The sequence below is a fragment of the Tachypleus tridentatus genome, chromosome 12 (genome assembly GCF_004210375.1).
Source record: "Tachypleus tridentatus isolate NWPU-2018 chromosome 12, ASM421037v1, whole genome shotgun sequence".
NCBI lineage: Eukaryota > Metazoa > Arthropoda > Merostomata > Xiphosura > Limulidae > Tachypleus > Tachypleus tridentatus.
In genome coordinates, this window is record NC_134836.1 from 33244430 (window position 1) to 33262891 (window position 18462).

Consider the following 18462-nt stretch of genomic DNA (forward strand, 5'->3'; position numbering starts at 1 on the left):
TCAAGCAGGCTGTTAAAAGTCAAAATACTCCAAGCATTTATAAAAATAATCATACTCCACTACTAGAATTGAAACTTGAGTACTGTGGAGAAGGAAGAAAAGATACCACAGGTGATGCTGTTGGAACATACAAATACCACATCTCACTGTCCTATATTATACAGAACTTTAAATATTCTAGAATGCTAATTAGGAAGCTGTGTTAATTCAAGTCTGGGTGTTACTTTACATAACAGGATTCTATCAAGAAAGTTATCTACTTAATGAAAGGTTACATTTATATATTACATTACTTTGTACATGTGAAAATCCCTTGCAACTAGCAAATATATTTCCAGATACATTTCATTCAATTTTGTGATTAGTGGGCTACAAATAATGTTGAGAGAATTTAAACCATATTTTTGTTTGTCTTGAAATAGTATGAGGAAATGCAGTTTTGTGTGTAATTGTCACAACATTAAGCATGTTAATGGTGTGTAATTATATTGAATAACATACCTGCCAGTAAAGTTTATTTTCATTATTTTACTTTTCATCTGTAACTCAACAATGCAGTAGTTTTACAACCAGAAGGTTAGAAACTTTTTTGTTTCCTGTCTTCATTAATACTAATTTTTGTTTTGTTCTTCATCTTCATGTTGTGCCTTCTATATTTTTATTCCAACAGAAGTAAACTAATACCTGGTATTCTAAATAGTGGATCTGCAAACCCAGTGTTGTTGGAAAGATCAAGTAACTGTGTGCTTGGTCTGTCCTTGGAAAAGATTCCATATTTTTTTATTACTAGAGTTTAACTCAGTCCTTGTAAAGCAGCAAATTCTTTAAGTAACTTTCTTTACAAAATCTTAATTCTGGTGGTTTACAAAGTACATAAATAACAAGAAATATTCTTATGATGTATACCTTTATTACTGGACCTTAAACTTAGTATTGCTTTCAGTTCAGAGAACTGTTGTTATGTGATGTAGTTTTGGTATATGATCTTAACTTTGTTAGTGTACATAGTGCATGAATAGTACATTTTTTGCATGGGTGCATATATTTGTTACTATACTTTACATTTAGTATATTTGTCAGTACAGAGAATTGCTATTATGTGATCTAGTTTTGTTACATGATCTTAACTTTGTTAATGTACATAGTACATGGATAATAAGTTTTTCTCTTGAGTGCCTGTGTTTGGTACTATACCTTACATTTAGTATTGTTATTATGCAGAGAACTGATTCTATGTGTACATCATGTTTCTTTACAAGGTCTTAAGTTTGGTATCATACAGAACATTTCTTGACAGTTTCTACATTTGTTGCTATAGCTTGTGTGATTTAGTTTTGTTATAATATTTTAATTCTAGTGTTATTATAGTAAGTCTAGGGTGTACAATTAAACCTCTGGTGTATTACTATATTGTCCATTTTATAAGATTTTATTCTGCTTTCCATACCTCAAAAACACTATGAATATGTGATCAAGGATTCATTTGAGTTTGGAAAAGGCAGAAATTGATTTCAAGAGAAATCAAGCCTAAATCATGTGTATCTGTTTCACCTGTTGTAGCTGTAGGAATGTATAATGGACATCATGGTACCCTGCTATTTGATCTACATTGAGATGCCATGTGTGGTTTAGACTGACTTTTCACTGTGTACTATTCAACCATTTTTTTCTAAACTAAATGTGTAGGTGCTTACCTGTGTATGTTTCCATCATTTTGTTTATGCTTCTGCCTAGTTCTCTGTTAGAGTGTTGTTTTTGTTTTTATTTTAAATCTAGCAACCTATTATGCTACAAGGATGCTTTTTATTGTCATATTGCCTGAGCAGAGTGGAAGTGTTAGAATGACATCATCTCTTGGCACCTACTTTCCCACCTGGATGTACTATAATCACTACAGTTTTTGTGTTAACTGACTCGCAGAGCATGCTACAGAGGACTGCATCCTTTGATTATTGTGCCATTGATTTCTCCTTGAAATGGTATGAACAGTTAGTAATGTCTGTTTTACTTGTAACTTAAAACATAGGTAGGACTGTTAAAAAATATTTAATATAACAATTACATGACAAAAACTGCTAAAAAGTCTAACAATAATTATAATAGTCTTAATTTGAGTAGCTGGGAAAATACAATTAACTTTTGTAACCACTGTTTTCTAGGTCATCTATTGGGTACAGTTGCTACTAGTGGTGCTTTCAGCCTTGTATAGAAGTAAACAAAAGGTATGTTTTCTCACAAATTTAGAGCACTTTGAGTGTTTTAGCTCTGTATAGAATATAACAAAATAAGTCAGTTTTCATGTGTTTTTAGAGTACAGTGAGTAAGCATGAGAAGTAGTACACTAAAATGTGTAAACATTCAAACTAAAATGACTTAGTATTGAGATACTCGTATAACAAATTTCAGACAAAATGACAAACATGCAAGAGAGCAATCATAAGGTCTATCCCAACTAAACAGTATTAAGAACACATAAGAGAAATAAGCATTATCATGTATAAACAATATTGAGAATGCACAAGAGAGCTAGATGATATTAGCATTATTTCGACTAAACAATACTGACAACACACAAAGGAGCTGAATGACATAAGCACTATCCCAATTAAATAGTATTCAGAATACATGAGAGTTGTCATGACATAAGTACTATCCAATTTAAACAGAACTGAGAACACACAATTGAGTCAAATGAGATAAGCATTCTTCCTGCTATACAGTATTCAGATTATATAAGAGGCTCAGATGACATAAGCACTATTACAACTAAACCCTGTTGAGAAAACAGAACAGTTGAATTATATAAGCAGTATTCAAAACACACACAAGATTCATCTTAAGTGTCACCCCATCTAAAAATTATTGAAAACAAACAAAAAGCCATCATGAGATAGCATTACCTCAACTAAATTCTTTTGAGAACTCTATGAGTTCTCATAACATAAGCAGTATCCCAACTGAACAGTATTGAAAACACTGTGACATAAGCATTATCCCAACCGAAGAGTAATGAGAACATGCAAGAGTCATAACTGTGCATTATCCAAACTAAACTCTTATTTAGAACTTCTAAGAGAGTTTTCATGATGTGACATGAGTATTATTCCAAGTAAACAACTTGATCCCAGCTAAACAGTATTGAAAATACATATGAAAATCACCTAGAAGTAATCACTATCCTAACTAAACAATATTGAGAAAAGAAGAGAGAATTGTTATAACCATTATCTCAACTGAACAGCATTGAGACCACATACAACAGTCAGATAGCATAAACATTATTCCAAGTAAACAGATTTGAGAACACATCAGAATTGTCATGGTATAAGCATTCTCTTAACTAATCAGCATTGAGTACACACTATAGTTTAGGGTGATATAAGCATTTTCCCATTTAAACAATGTTGAAAACACTCAAAAGTCATCGTGACATAAGTATTATCCCAACTAAACAGTATGGAGAACACCCAAAAGATTCATCATGAGATAAGTACTATTCCAAATGAGCAGTATTAAGAACACATAAGAGTTATCAGGACATAAGTATTATCCCAATTAAACAGGATTGAGGACAAATAAGAGAGTTGTCATGGCATAAGTACCATCCCAATTAAGTAGTATTGAGAAAATTTAAAAGAATCAGATGAAATAATTATTATTCCAAATAAACAATACTGAGAAATGTCCAAGATATTTATCATAACATAAATGTTATCTGAACTAAACAGTATTGAGAACACAGAAAATGGTGTACACAATACAAGCACTATCACAACTAAACATTATTGAAAACATGAAAAAGGTTTGGATGATGTATTATTCCAAATAAGCAATATTGAGAAGACACAAGTGAATCAAATGACATGCATTATCCAACTAAACAGTATTAGGAACACACAGAAGAGTCAACATCACATAAACACTACTCAAATAAAGTCTGTAAAATTATCTCTAACCTCTAGGAATTCCTTATTTTTAAATATATTAAAATTGTTTAAAGAAATACTAAACATTATTCATATGTTTTGTTATTCCTGTTTTATGTCATTTCTGCATGGATTTTGTATTTCACTACAAAAAGTATCCTTTGTGATTTGTAAGAATGTAAACACAAGAAGAAACATCAGCAGTACCTAAGTGATGTCTTTCGAACAAATTATTATAAGACACTTTTTAAAAAAGAATAATGTTTTTCATTTTCAATAGACATGGATATGCTAACGTGGGCATGTGTACTAGATAGAAACTTACACTCAGAGTGAAACACACATGCTAGAACTTCAGTGAAAATGGAGTTCCTAATGAATATTTTAATTAAGTTTCATCATTTGAAGTGGTGTTTTGATTACCCTGATCCTACTTAATCCTTGTGTCATATTTGTTTCCATTAGTTATAACAACATTGGTTATGCTAAATCCATCTTTGCTGCTTGCTGTCTATGTCCTTTTTGATTCCACTAGTTCTAATAACATCAGTTAGTTTAATTCTGCCTTTTCTGTTTTGCTCATGAATCCTGTGTGATTTGAACAGTTGTTATCACACAGTCAGTCCTGCATTACATCATCAGGCCTGTGTTTAATCTTGTTTGACCTGGGTTCTTTTAAAAAAATGTAATTCAAAATTAATGGGCAAATGTTCTCATATGTTTGCACAAATTCTGTAGTATACTCAAATAACATTTTGGAAAGTACTGATTAATCTTCCCACATGATAATAATACTAAAACCTTTTAAATACTCAGACATCTATGTAGACTCTATGTCCCTGAATACTCCAACACTGACTTTTTCACTGCCATGTTTATAAATCAATAACTTACTGTACAAAGAGTATTTTTAAGTACACATTATAAAATAAAAGTCAGATATTATACTCTTTGATTATTTATCTGAAACTAGCAAAGTTTGAAAATTTTTGTTGTTGATGAAATTTAAGCATACCTTTTCTATACTAATATTCCTATTACACCTAATTTTGTAATTAATTTAAGTAATGTACATAAGATGACAGAATAATGAGATACACAAAACAATGCCCCATACTTTTCATGATTTATCTGGCTTTCTAACTGCAAGAAGAACCATTAATAATTCAGCTAAACTTGTTGATGTGATTCATGTGAGAAAACAATTTCAAACTGGAAGCAAAAAATACAGTTTTGTACAGAAAACAGTATGGTATAATATGCTGTTTGATAGATTAAAACTTTGAATTTCTTTGATAATAAATAACACTGGACAACAAAAACCTTTTACAAAAAAAAGCCCAAGTGAGTTTGAATAATTTGATGGTGCTGATTTCAAAAGTGTAGTCAGAATTATCCATCACTTCTAGGTTTTGAATTATTGTAATATTTGAGTATTTTATCAGCACTATGTGAAATCTTAAGCAATCAGCTAAGTACAATAGATTTATGTTTTTAAATTGTGTAAAGCATACATTTTTGAAAACTTCAAACATTGACTGTATTGCATTGGTGTAAAATGACAACTATATTTTTCATATATGCTGTTCTCAATATAATTGTAGATTGCTCCAATTTTGCTTTATTTCTATGTTCACCTGCTCCACTCAGGAACTATGAAACCCTCATGTACTCAGTCTGGTAGAACATTTGAGAAGCCCATTGACTTAGCATAAAAGAGGCAAACCAAATGTTTCTCTCTCTTAAAATTTCATTAGTTTACTTTTTGAAAATGACCATAATGTTAAATAACTCGAAACCAGGACCTGAAAGGCCAACTTCAGGTGACTGATGGTGGTTTTTGTACTTACCTGTTAGTCTTCCTGGCGAGTAATGATAATTACAGTTATACTACAGAAAGTCCTCTACAACTTGTATTACTGTAGTTTTTCTCTTAATGCTATGGACAAGATGTAAACATAGGTTTCATGCTTTTTTTTAACTTTATTTATTTTATCTTAATTTCCTTTTATAAGTTTCCTAATTTTACTTTAATTTTAACTTTTTACTGGATGTTTGGCACAGATAGCTTAGCTGCTTTGTGCCATAAAACACCAAATTAACCAACCCACCAGCCTCTCTCTCACTCACTCACTTAGTTGGTCACTTCACCTCACTTCACCCAGCTCAACAAAATTTTATCTTCTTTCTCACATCATAACTGATATAATCATATTCTACTTTTTTTAATATTTTAAACTCCACATTTATAAGCATACTTTTTTTTTGTAATCATTTGATGTGCTGGTTACCTCCAGTTAAAATATAGTCCGGAAATGGAAAAATCACCCAAACGGTTTTAGCTACATTTTGGAAAACCGTATTACAGTTTCACGAAGGAAAAACATCACACATAAAGTAAAGGCAGCTTACTGCCACTATTTTGGATGTAAAATTGGTGACCAAGAAAAACATTAGGCTTCACACATGTATTCTGTAGTCTGCACATCTGGTTTGACAAAGTGGTGAATAAGAAGAGAGCAAGTATGTTTTGCAGTTCCAGTGATGTGGCACAAGCCTCAAGATCATCTAACTGACTGTTATCTTTGTTATAGTAATGTTTCTGGATATTTAGGCAAAACTGAAAAGTACATAAAATATCCAAATGTTTTATCTGCAGTGAAACCAGAACCTCATAAGGATGGTCTTGCAGTGCCCAATCCAACAGCGAATTGGGAAACAGAAAAGTTATCTTGTAAAGAAGACAGTGAATCACCTTCATCATCCTCATCTAGTACTCTATTCATGTGGCATCTCATTATAAACTGTTCCTTGTGATTACACAAGAGAAGCTATATTATCTGATTCATGACTTGTCTTTAACAAAGCAGCATAAGAAACTTGGATCCAGTTTCCAGTGATGGAATTTATTAGCTCCAGGAACATGAGTTTCAATTTCCTGAGTCATCATCAGTCTTTCTTCTCTTTATAGCATGCAAGATACTTTTTGTTCCTGTACAAATGATGATGTGCTGATAGAAGAATTTGTCAGTGAACATCATTCTCAAAAATGAAGACTTTCTATTGCCTCATTTAAATTAGTTTTAAAGTTGAACTTTTGCACAATGGGAAAACTAAGCTATTGATTCCTGTTACTCATGCTCTGAACATGAAAGAAACTTATCAAAGCATGTAAATTATACATTTTAAAGTACAACTTTCAATAAGTAAGTAAAATTATTAAAGAAAAGTTTTTTCACAATATTTAAGGAATTTTGAATAAATCTATCATAACTCAAAAACTAAGGTGATCAGTAATTTTCAATATGAATTTTAGAATTAATATCATCAAATTTCTCATAAACAGTTGCAATTTATGTTACACTATTGTAAACATCTGCCAGAAATACCAGGAAACTATTGTTGGATGACAAACTAAAGTTATAAAATTTAACTAAAACAAATTTGTCAGTACCTCCAAAATGTACCTACTCTACTTATTTCATTAGTCAAGAAGTATTTATTTAATAATTGTTTAGTAAAACTACGCAGAAAAATGAAATATTGTAAACAAAAGTATTTGTGCACTGTGAATGAAACTTAAATATTCTTGAGCCTTTTCATTGTATTGTAGGTCAGGAAGCAGAAAACATAGTGTCGACTTATAAAAGATATTTGGTGCTACTGAACGTGTATTTTTATGTTTTAAGACTTAAGTAGATAACGTGTTAAAATACCGAAATGGTACTTATTATATAACATTTATCCACTAAAAATATTTTCAGACACTGATACTATGAAGTTAGTAATAAAGACATATTTGAAGTCTGTTTTAACCACTAGGCCTAATAAGTAAACGTAATGTAAGGCTTGGTTTTGAAACACTACTTCTATATTTTTGTGCTTTTGGCTACAACTCAATTTCATCAAACTTCTGAATTAAATTTTGTTTATTGTTTTGCTGTTATATCAACAGTTATCAAAGATTAAGAAGAAATTCAAACAAATCAACATGGACATTGAAAATTCAACATAAACACCATAATTGGCCTAAAAATAATCAGGTGATGCCTTCCAACAGCACAATATGTCTTGGAACTCTCACCGCTAAAATGCGGGTTTCGATACCCGTGGTGGCAGGGCACAGATAGTCCATTGTGTAGCTTTGTGCTTAATTCTAAACAAACGATCAATCATGTGACAGTTTTGTTGTTAAGCAACTATATATATTGTTGAGCAATACAAAAAAACAGCATTCTTGACAGAGTAACAAAAGGAATAAGCCTTTATAGTTAGTGATTACACTACGACAAAAATATATTTGCTACTAGAAAAAAAATGCAACTGTTTATAGGTGGAGGTGGCATTGTTCTTGGAATTGTATTTTAAAGAGTTTGAAAGCTTATCCACTACATGACCTTTTTGGCTTTATCCCAATTTGAATGTTATTTCACTATCTGTGTTGCTAGAACTTCAGTAAAATAACTTAACAGTTTTAGATTAAACTTAGCTGTCTCTTATATTTTCGCGTGGTTTTATGCATTTTCACTGTACCATTTTGTAAAGTTCTTCAATGTTTAAATTATTGTAATAGCAGATAATTCGTACCATTTTTGATAGAATAAAGTTAATATAAGAATATGGAAAGGCATGGAGAAGTATTACCATAATTGGTAAGGTCTGATTAGGTCCCGCATGGCCAGATGGTTAGGGCGTTTGACACGCCAACTGAGGATCACGGGTTTGAATTTCCGTACCACCAAACATGCTCGCCTTTTCAGTTGTGGGAGCATTATAATGTACAGTCAATCCAACAATTCATTGGTAAAAGATTAGCCCAAGAGTTAACGATGAGTGGTGATGACTAGGGACGGCCAACGCAGATAGCCCTGTTGTAGCTTTGGGCGAAATTAAAAAGCAACAAAAAGTGTCATTAAGAAGTTATAACACAGGATCACATACAAAAATTGTAATGGTTTTCAAACGAGGCCCAAAACTCGAGTAATTTCGAATAGTTCACTATTCTTATTCAGATGAACGAAGGTTTATAAAGTCAGTGTTAAATTCAAAACCCTTAAATGCAATTATGAACGCATAGCCATAAGATTGATAACATTTCTTTACAAATCTATTTTAATGGCCCTTTATTCCTGATTCCAATGAGAAGCAACAGCATCTGGACTATTCTCACAGTTTTACCCTTTTCCTCTTTGATAAATCCTCTTGGAAGTTTACTATAAATGTTTAGCTACAAGCCTGACCAATTGATCTAGGATTTTAATCTCCTCTCTAATTCTTGTTATGCATTAGACTTGTATTGAAGTGCAATGTTTTATTGTATACTCTATTTATGTTTCAGTTTACGTTATCCCTAAAATATCTGTATGAGGAAGGTATCTGTTTTTGGAACGAAAAATATGGTCAATAAACTAGTTCTCTTGATGACGAAAAACCCACTTGAAATAAAAATATATCTCAAAACGGCTGCTATGAGTATTGATACTGTTATTGATAAGGAGAGAACAACGTTTCGACCTTCCTAGGTCATCTTCAGATTAAGAAAGAGAGAATTTGAATGTGACCGTTGACGGACACGTCTTAGGAACGAAAGTATAAACGGTACGGGATTGTAGGGGGCGTTGTAAGTGGATGTTAGGTTATTAATTAGTAAAGGTACAAAGGAACACTAACATCCACTTGCAAAGTTCTCCTCATCAATAACAATGTTAATCATCATAGCAGCCGTTCTAAGCTACAAACTAGTTCTTTGAGCCTCAAAATTGAAATCTTACATGATAAATCTAATTAAATAATATGCAGAAATAAAATATATCGTCAAGAACTTTTGATATCGTTATCCTAAAAACTGCATAAAAACAATAAGCGGAATAACTAGATGCACAAGTTGTTTTGAACTTAACATTTTTATGACGTTACAACCAGGATTATAAGTCGAAATTATCTTTCTAATAACGACGTAGTTTCAGACTTGTAAGCGAGAGAGTCAAAATTTCAACTTGAAGTGGATTGTGAAATCATTTATGAATTTCAAGTGCATCGTATGTTTTGTGTGTATTACGGATATTACCTTTGTATATCTTTCAACATGCAAACTATTATAGAAATATAATTCTGATAATATAAATGATATGATTATTAGTATATTTGTTGAAAATACTTTCACGTAAATGTTCTTTTCCATGGATTTACCAGCGATTGTTGTCCAGATAGGTTATTGTTGTGAAGTAATATTTTCATGTGTTTTTTAATTCAGAATTATGACATAGTATATGCATCATAACATGAGATGTTAAATATTGCATATTCTTCTAATACATTTTGTCCTTATAGAAGATTTACGCAGAGAAATCTGAAAACTCTTGAATGATTTTTTCTTCTTACTATTTTCCAGAGATTCAAATCGGTATTTGACCACTTTTTTAATTAAATCAGTATTTATCCAGAAAGTTGTAGGTTTTTCCTAGTGAGTAAAATACAATAAAACATTGTACACATAATCTATTATTTTGTAAACGCAATGTGGAGCACGTGATCGTATTAGATAAAAACAAATTTTTCATGGTAATAGGTTAAGTGTAATGTCGAATAATATATTATTGTCAAAGATAAAGTAGTTCGAAACTGAATTTGTTATGAAATTCTATGATATCTAAGTTAAGCCATATATTTTCAGGTGTAAATCAGTGCTTACTTATCTGAAAGCTAGAAATTATTGATTTGTAACAATAGGTGGCGCTGTAGAAGTGTAGAGAGAAATATTATTGCCATATTGATTGTCTCGTTTCTGCTCATTTAATTGGACATTGTTTCGCGGTGTCTGTGTAAGCTTGTGAAAGGTCTGCCTAGACTTGATTGGCGAAACTTGTTATACATTTAAACACATGTTAGAAAGATCAGTATGTGAAAATCAGGGAACATTTTCATTTTTGTCATTCTAAGTGTAAATCAGAAATTTCTCAAAAATAGGAGCTGTGAAATATACCTGTTTTGTTAGTTTCAAAATATCCATTGTATTGCAATGTTTCATTGGATTTTAAATTTCATGCATCAAGCACTATCGAGTAACATCTTTAAACACTTTTAAATTTAATTTTCTAACTTGTTTTTGTATTGTGTTGCAACGTGTCTTTAAGGATTATGCTAAGGTCAAAATTTTTTACATCAACTTGAGAATTTTTTTGTTCTGTTATTAAGACTTCATAACTTGTTGAAATGTATGCTTCCCAATTTTAAATGAGTTTTTGACACAGTTTTGCAGCAATGAAGTTCAAGTGAAAATTCGTAAAGCAAGTTGTGACTGATTCAGTATGTTTGCTGATAATATTTTAATCAAGAATTTCATACTCTTCAGGCCTTTTTTTGTGCTGCTATGAACCATCTTCAATATTGCATGTTGCAGTTATTCTAAGTGTTTTTATTTTAACAGTTTACTTCTGTAAAGTATAGTTTTCTGTTTAGTTTTTATCAAGGAGTCCAATTGATAAGCATGCTGGATTTGCAGGTTCAAGTTCACATGCTCTTACCAATAAAAAAGGAAAAATAACTGCACTTCACACTCGAAAACTGAACGTGTTATAAGAGTGACAGTCAAGTTCCAGTATTTTGTCTGGCAACAAAATTTTGTGTGGGTACTGCTGACTAACTGTCTTCCATCTAATCTGTCAGCTCAAAATTATAGATGGTTAGGTTAATGCAGGTAGCTCTTCAGTAGAAGTGCACAAAATATCCAAATACATAGTAACAAAAATTTATCAAGGACTAATTCTGTAGCAACTCCTATATTAGATTGAAGTTCATGGTGCATATACTCTCTGTACTTTTGTTGCTAAGTTACATTTTTTAAAGTATGTTCATCATTTTTATCCTAAGCTAGGCATAGCTCAGTGATTAGCATGCCAAACTGTAGATCTTAGGGTCCCTGGTTCGTTTCCCATTGTCCAAAGTTGCATTCCACACCTTGAGGCTATTGATGCACTATTCAATTAAGGTAGTGTAAGAGATGGCAGTGGTGCTGTTGTTTAATCACCTTTCCTCTGACCTACCTGTGATTATTAGAGATGGTTAACTTTGTATAGCTGTGGATAAATATACAAAAGCTTTTCCTTTACTCACTGTTGTTTTTTCTTTAATTTTTCATATTGTGAAATTTTCTGAATTATTATTTCTTGCATATATATATATATGTATGTTAGGTTTTATCTTTTTGTCAGTAAATTATGTTTTCTCTTCAGACAATGTAGTATTAAACTTAAACATTATTAGTATGCTATGTACATTGCTTCAAGTAAACAAAGTGAATAATATATATGTACAGAACACACGCATTAATGCAAAGTGTTTGAGTTTGTGTAAATACACTTCATATTTGTCAGTAGAACATGTTGCTCCTTAGCTTCAATTTAGGTCAGACAAAGCATGTGATATTGTAAGCTATCCTTCATAAGAGGTAGTCATTAATATTAAACAGAAAAAAACAACTAATAGAGATAATTATCTTAGTCTCTACATATTGGGTGGATTATTTTGTCCAGTAAGCTTAATACCGAGATATTAAGTATGTAAATGAGCTACTCAAAACTAGCAGGTATACTGTTTTGTTGAAATTTTAATGATCAAGTAATAACAATTTCACTTTTATAAACACTGCACCACATAATCTAAAAATATTTCATTTGTTTCTACTGCAAGATATTTATGTACGAATGCCAATGATCCATCATGTTTCTCCTTTGGTGTGGTGTAGATTATAAAACAGTTCTATGCTTTGATCTTGAAATTTCAACTGATGATTGTAAAAGGTACCCATTGCAACAGGAGGAGAGATGGCATATGTTGTTAGTGTGCTACAATTGGTATAGATTTCAAACATTACAAACCATTTATCTTCAGTGGATTATCAGATTACCATTGTATAACTTTGGCTGCAAAAAATTCATGTGTGATCAGCGAGAGATAACTAACTAGCCTTTAAGTTAACTGTATCAATATCAACTCAAAATTCATTTGCTCATCATAGACCATTGATAAAATATTCAGTTCTAGCTCAAATAGAAGACTCAATATTGTTTGTAAAATTTTTATATGTATAAATCATTATTTTTAATAACTGTTTTACAAATTATATTATTGTTTACATATTAAAATATATTTGTATTCAGGAAGAAAACTGTGTATCAGTCCTGTTGGAAAATGTAAATTTGATATATATCAAAATTTAATTAACTACTAAATCCAAATTACAGTTTTAGGCTATTTCAAATTTCCAAAATCTTGTGAAGGTTTCCCACACCATGAAATGGCCCACCAAAAGTGGTCATTAGAAGTGTTTTAACTGGAAAAACACAAGAAGCTTATGCTACTTTTTCTCTTTATAAGATTGTATGGATTATTATATGTTTAATGAAGTTATTCTCAAAGCATATGAGGTAGTACTGGTGGATTATTGCGAAACGTTTTGAGGTTATCTTAAGCATGATTATCAAACATACATGGAGTTAGCCCATGAAAAAAAATGTTTTGATTGATGGTGTAATTCTATGTATGTTGGCAATAGTTTTGACACATTAAGACAATTATGTCTAATTGAGGAGTTTAAACGTTCTACAAGTGACAACCTCTAAACTTACTTGGATGAAAATAAAGTTGAAGCACTACATGAAGCAGCAGTTCCTTCCAATGATTACACTTTAACACACAAAAACACTTCTCATAAAAAGAAATTCCTACCATTTTAATAAAAACTTGAATACATTCAATCAAATAAAGTTCAGGCTTCTGCAAAAAATCCCACTTCTATAGTTTGAAATCTTCTGACAATTTGATTAAAACTTCATGAAAATCATCAAGGCCTGTCTGCCATTTCTTTAAAATATCTGGTCATATTATGTGTAATTGAAAAAGAAAATGAGGCAACACCCAGTACATTTGTGTTCAAATATGGATGTAGATTCATCAGATCACCTGATGTTGTTGACTTAGCTACTTGTATAAAGGCTGCTGTAGTGAGGGAGGAAATTAGACCTTTCATGTCTGATGGTTCTATGTCTTTGACAAATAACTCTGCTAATCTTATATCAGTAAATATCCCATATGATACTGGGGTGACTCAGTTATTGTTGTTAGAAGGTATATTGCCTTTAGATTCAAGTTCTGCCACTGGTGAGTCTGTTGTTGTTCAGAGTATTGAGGGTGGTTTGGTTAATGTTCCTTTTCATAATATTTATTCAGATCTAGCTTTGGGACTAATTTTGATTGGAGACTTTGGAGATTTTGACCTACTCAAATAAGGGTGTATTATTATTGTTTGGAAATTATTTGACTTGGAGGAAAAATTGTTGCCAAATCCAAAATGTTTAATGAGCCAATCACTGTTTCATCTAAGTATGATGTAGTTGATGAAGAGAATCTGGATTTGTTTTCCTTGTGTGCTGTGACTAAAGCACAGTCTAAGAAATTAAGCCAAAAAAAATTATATAGACATGTTTAGAGGACAATATTATAGATTTGTATCAGACATTTTTTGGATCTAACAGGGATCTCATGAGGAACTGTCCTACTGGAAATATTTTGGGGAATGATGATGGTCATGATGGATCTAGTTCACCTGGAAAAGTTTTGTTTGCTAGAAGTAAACTGATAAAGCTGAGCAAGAAATGGGATCCATAGATCTCTTCACTGTGCACTCCAAAGGATGAACTGGAGAAAGTTTCTAATGGTTATTTTTGCAAAAATGGTGTGCTTATGAGAAAATGAAAACCACCAGATGTGCCAGCTTCATTTCTCACAAAGTATATAATTCTGAAAAACACACAACATAAAAATATAAAAATCTAGTCCTTTAGTGATAACAATATTCACATAAGAAAAATGTAGATCCTTTAAGTAAGATGATGTCAACAGTAATACAAAAGCTTAGTAGGACAATTAAACCACATACACAATATAAGACTTTTATGGAGTTATGTTATGAAACTTGCAAATATCTGTTGCTTTTAAAATAACTATTTTTAACACTTGTTATCAAAATTAAATAATTATTAAATATTAAATCACTAAATAAAGTAAGTAATTTCAATTGAACAATGTCTTGTATCCAACGTATAGCAAGGAACAATTCTTCACTGTACAATAATCAATTAGTTACCATAGCACTACATCTTTTATCATGGAATACAGCTTGGCAACTGGGAGAATATATGTAGCAACAATGTTTTAATTGTCAGTCCGCTAACTAATCTACTGCGTTAACTACCACTTAAGCAATCAAACCCAGCCATGACAATTGGGAAAACATTTAGTCATTTGTTAAAACATGTCCACAGTGGCACAGCAGTATGTCCAAAGACTTGCAACTCTAGAAACTGTGTTTTGATCTGTGATGGACAGAGCACAGCTAGCTCATTGTGTAACTTTATGCTTGCTTGAAACAAATACTGGTTAAAACATTGAGACTTTCTCATTATGGCTTCTCATTTTTCATATTTTTAGAGGGAGCTATGGAAGAGAAAAGACATTGAAAAGTTAAGCTGTTATAGATTTCTGAAAATTGTTTAATATTATTATAATTTATAGTAATTTGGGTTAAATAACAATAATAACTAGTTATAGTTAGCCTGAGACTAAAGTACCATTACATGTACTAAATATACCTAAATTTTAGGTATATTTCAAATTACTGGTAAATAATAAAACAGAATAAGTACATTGTTTATTTAAGTAAATACAATCTGAAAACTAGTTTATTGTGTTTTGTGATGTAAGGATTAAGTTGTTTACCTGAACCAATTCATTAGTTTAAATTCAGCCTATAATTATAGGTAGATTATAATATAAATCAGATTATTAATTACATTGTATTATTAACATTGCATATACAACAAAGGCCAGTTATTGTAAGTTGTAATTGTAATAAAGTTCTCTTTGTAAGTTCTGTATAATTAAAGATAATCATTATTACTTTAGTGTGAAGGCATAGTAGTAACAAAAAAATCTAACATAATTAGTTCTTAAATGTTATACTTAACACTAACAGTAACTTACTAAGTAAGTGTTGTCAGTAGGCTACCGGTGTTTGGTATTGAATATTTATTTTCAGGCTATAAATATAAATACGGTGGTTAAGACTAATGTGGAAATTAAGCATTCAAAACTTGTCTTGTGTAATGGGTGTAGTGATGTTTGTTTGGGTGAGGGTTGGGACTGGTTTTACTTTTAAGGAATGTAGAAATGAAGATGTGTAATTTGTAGGTAGTGTTTGTAGATTGGAAGCTATCATCATTAGAGTCAATAGATAAATAGAAGTGTAGACTGTGGGAAATAGCAGCAGGATTTCAGGAGGACTTGAGCTTGTACATGCAAGGAATACATCTGCTAACATTGACATTCATGAAATTAGAGTGCTATTAGGGCTGAAAATAGTGGATTTATTTGTAATGAGCCACTTTTATTGATCAACAAATTTCAGCTCTTGCATGATACAGATGAATTATTGGAGGGAAGGAAATAAAAAGAGTCAGAGAGAAGGATGTGGATGATAATAAGGTTATAGGTTATTCCTTGACAAAGCATAGGGATAGGATAGTTTGTTTGGTAAATAGGGAGAAAATAATATATTACCTAGGGGGCCAGATGAAGAATATAACTGACAGAGTAAGAGGTACAATAAAGGGGGATAGCAGAGATGCAGTTTTTATGGTGCATATAGGAGCTAATGATGTTGGAATAAATATATATTAGAGGAGCTAATTAATTAGTACAAGGTGTTGATAAAGGTCATAACTTAGTTTTGTAAGGAAACTTTGTCCAGAACTAATTGTGGGGATGAAGTAGGTCACTCGGATTAAATACTAGGCTTTGGTTACTATGTAAGGATAAGTAGATTGGTTGGTTAGTCTTGTGGGAAAGTTCAATTAGAAGAATGGTGCCTTTTGGGATGAATGGTTTACATTTAAATAAAATAGGGGATGGCTTGTTTTTATGACTTAACTCAGCTGTAAAGAAAGTTTTGAACTAGGAATAGATAGTGGTGAGGGCCAGGATAAACAAAATACAAAAATAATAAGAGGCAGAGAAAAGTTTTATCATAGGAAATGAGTACAGATTTTGTTATGAGGGGGCTTAATTGTTACTGTTATAATGCTAGAAGTATAAAGAATAAAACAAATGACCTTAGAGCACTGGTTGGAATGGAGGATTTTCATATAATTAAAATAACTAAAACATTGTTACATGTTGATGATTTTGATGACAGAAATCTCTTTGAAATACAGGGCTATGGGCTATTTAATGAGAGTAGAATATTAAGGAGTGAGTCGAGGTGGTTTTATGTACAAAATATGAGTTACATCTTGTTGAAGTTGAGGATATCAAATATAATAGCAAAGAGACTGAATCCATTTGGGTTTCTGTTAGTGGATATAGAGGGAAAAGGCTTTTAGTGGAAATTTGTAACAGGCTGTCAAATGATATTGATGAAATTATTGAGAAACTTTACAAAGAGATTAATATTTCAGCTGTTAATGAAGCGATAATTGTGATTGATTTCAATTTCAGGTATACACATTGGGAAATATAAGAACCAAACTGTGAAAGATAGGTTTTTGGAAACTGCTCAAGATGGCTTTCTTCACCAATTAGTCAAGGAACATACTAGAAACAATCCTATTTTAGATTTATTGGGGAACACTCGGATACACATGATTATTGCTCTGTTAGCTTTAGTGTTTTGCTGCATATGGAGAAAAGGAATAATGATATTTTGGTTGCAAAGATCAAAAAATCTAATTTTGAAGTTATGCGACAAGAATTATCTGTTGTGAATTGGGCAGCTGAGTTATTTGAAGAGACTGATCAGATGTGTAAAATTTTTAAATCTTCAAGGTAAACATGTTCCTTATAGAAAAAAAAAAGTAGCTGTAAGTAAAAAAAATACCAGGTTGGCTCACAAAGAATGTAAGAGATAAAATTAAAGAAAAGCATCATAAATTTAAGGAATTTAAGTTGATTGGAGTGACAGGAGATTTAGAAGCTTATAGAATGTAGAAGATCAAGAATGTTGGTCGGACAAAAATTAGAATACCAGAAAGGAGTTATGATAAAAAGTTGTCTGAAAATGTAAAAATTAAATTTTCTTTAAATACGTTAACAGTAAACAAAATTATAGAATGGGCATAGGACTATTGAAGGATGATAAAGGAAGTCTTGTATTTGATGGTTATGAAATGACTTGGTTATTAAATTTTACTTTTTCTTTGGTTTTTACTATTGAAGTTTTAAGCAGTACTCCACATCTTGAACATTTGATAGCTGGTTAAAGGTAGGATATGCAAGCCACTTGCTATTTTTTCTCAGTCCTTGAATAGTGAGCAGGTATTGGAGGATTGTAAGCTAGCTAATATAACTCTTCTTGTAATGGGAGGTGATAAAAATTGTCCAAATAATTATAGACCTTATAGTATTATATGTGTTGTGGGAAAAGTTTTGAAAAACCTGATAAAAGATGTTTTGCAAAGTAATTTAACAAAGTTTGGAAATTTTT

General features: G+C 31.4%; 1 protein-coding gene across 6 annotated transcripts in view; it reads left to right on the top strand.

Moving 5' to 3' along the window:
• LOC143235540 (neurocalcin homolog) overlaps positions 1–18462 on the top strand; it is a 119243-nt gene that overhangs the window by 25225 nt on the left and 75556 nt on the right. For 5 of the 6 annotated variants that reach the window (XR_013019276.1, XM_076473783.1, XM_076473781.1 and 2 more), the window contains exons 2-3: positions 1777–1979; positions 2160–2222. The gene's annotated coding sequence lies outside the window, so the exon portion shown is untranslated. Of the gene's footprint in view, positions 1–1776; positions 1980–2159; positions 2223–6585; positions 9605–18462 lie in introns of those variants that run through there. The other variant, XR_013019278.1, reaches the window with a different exon arrangement.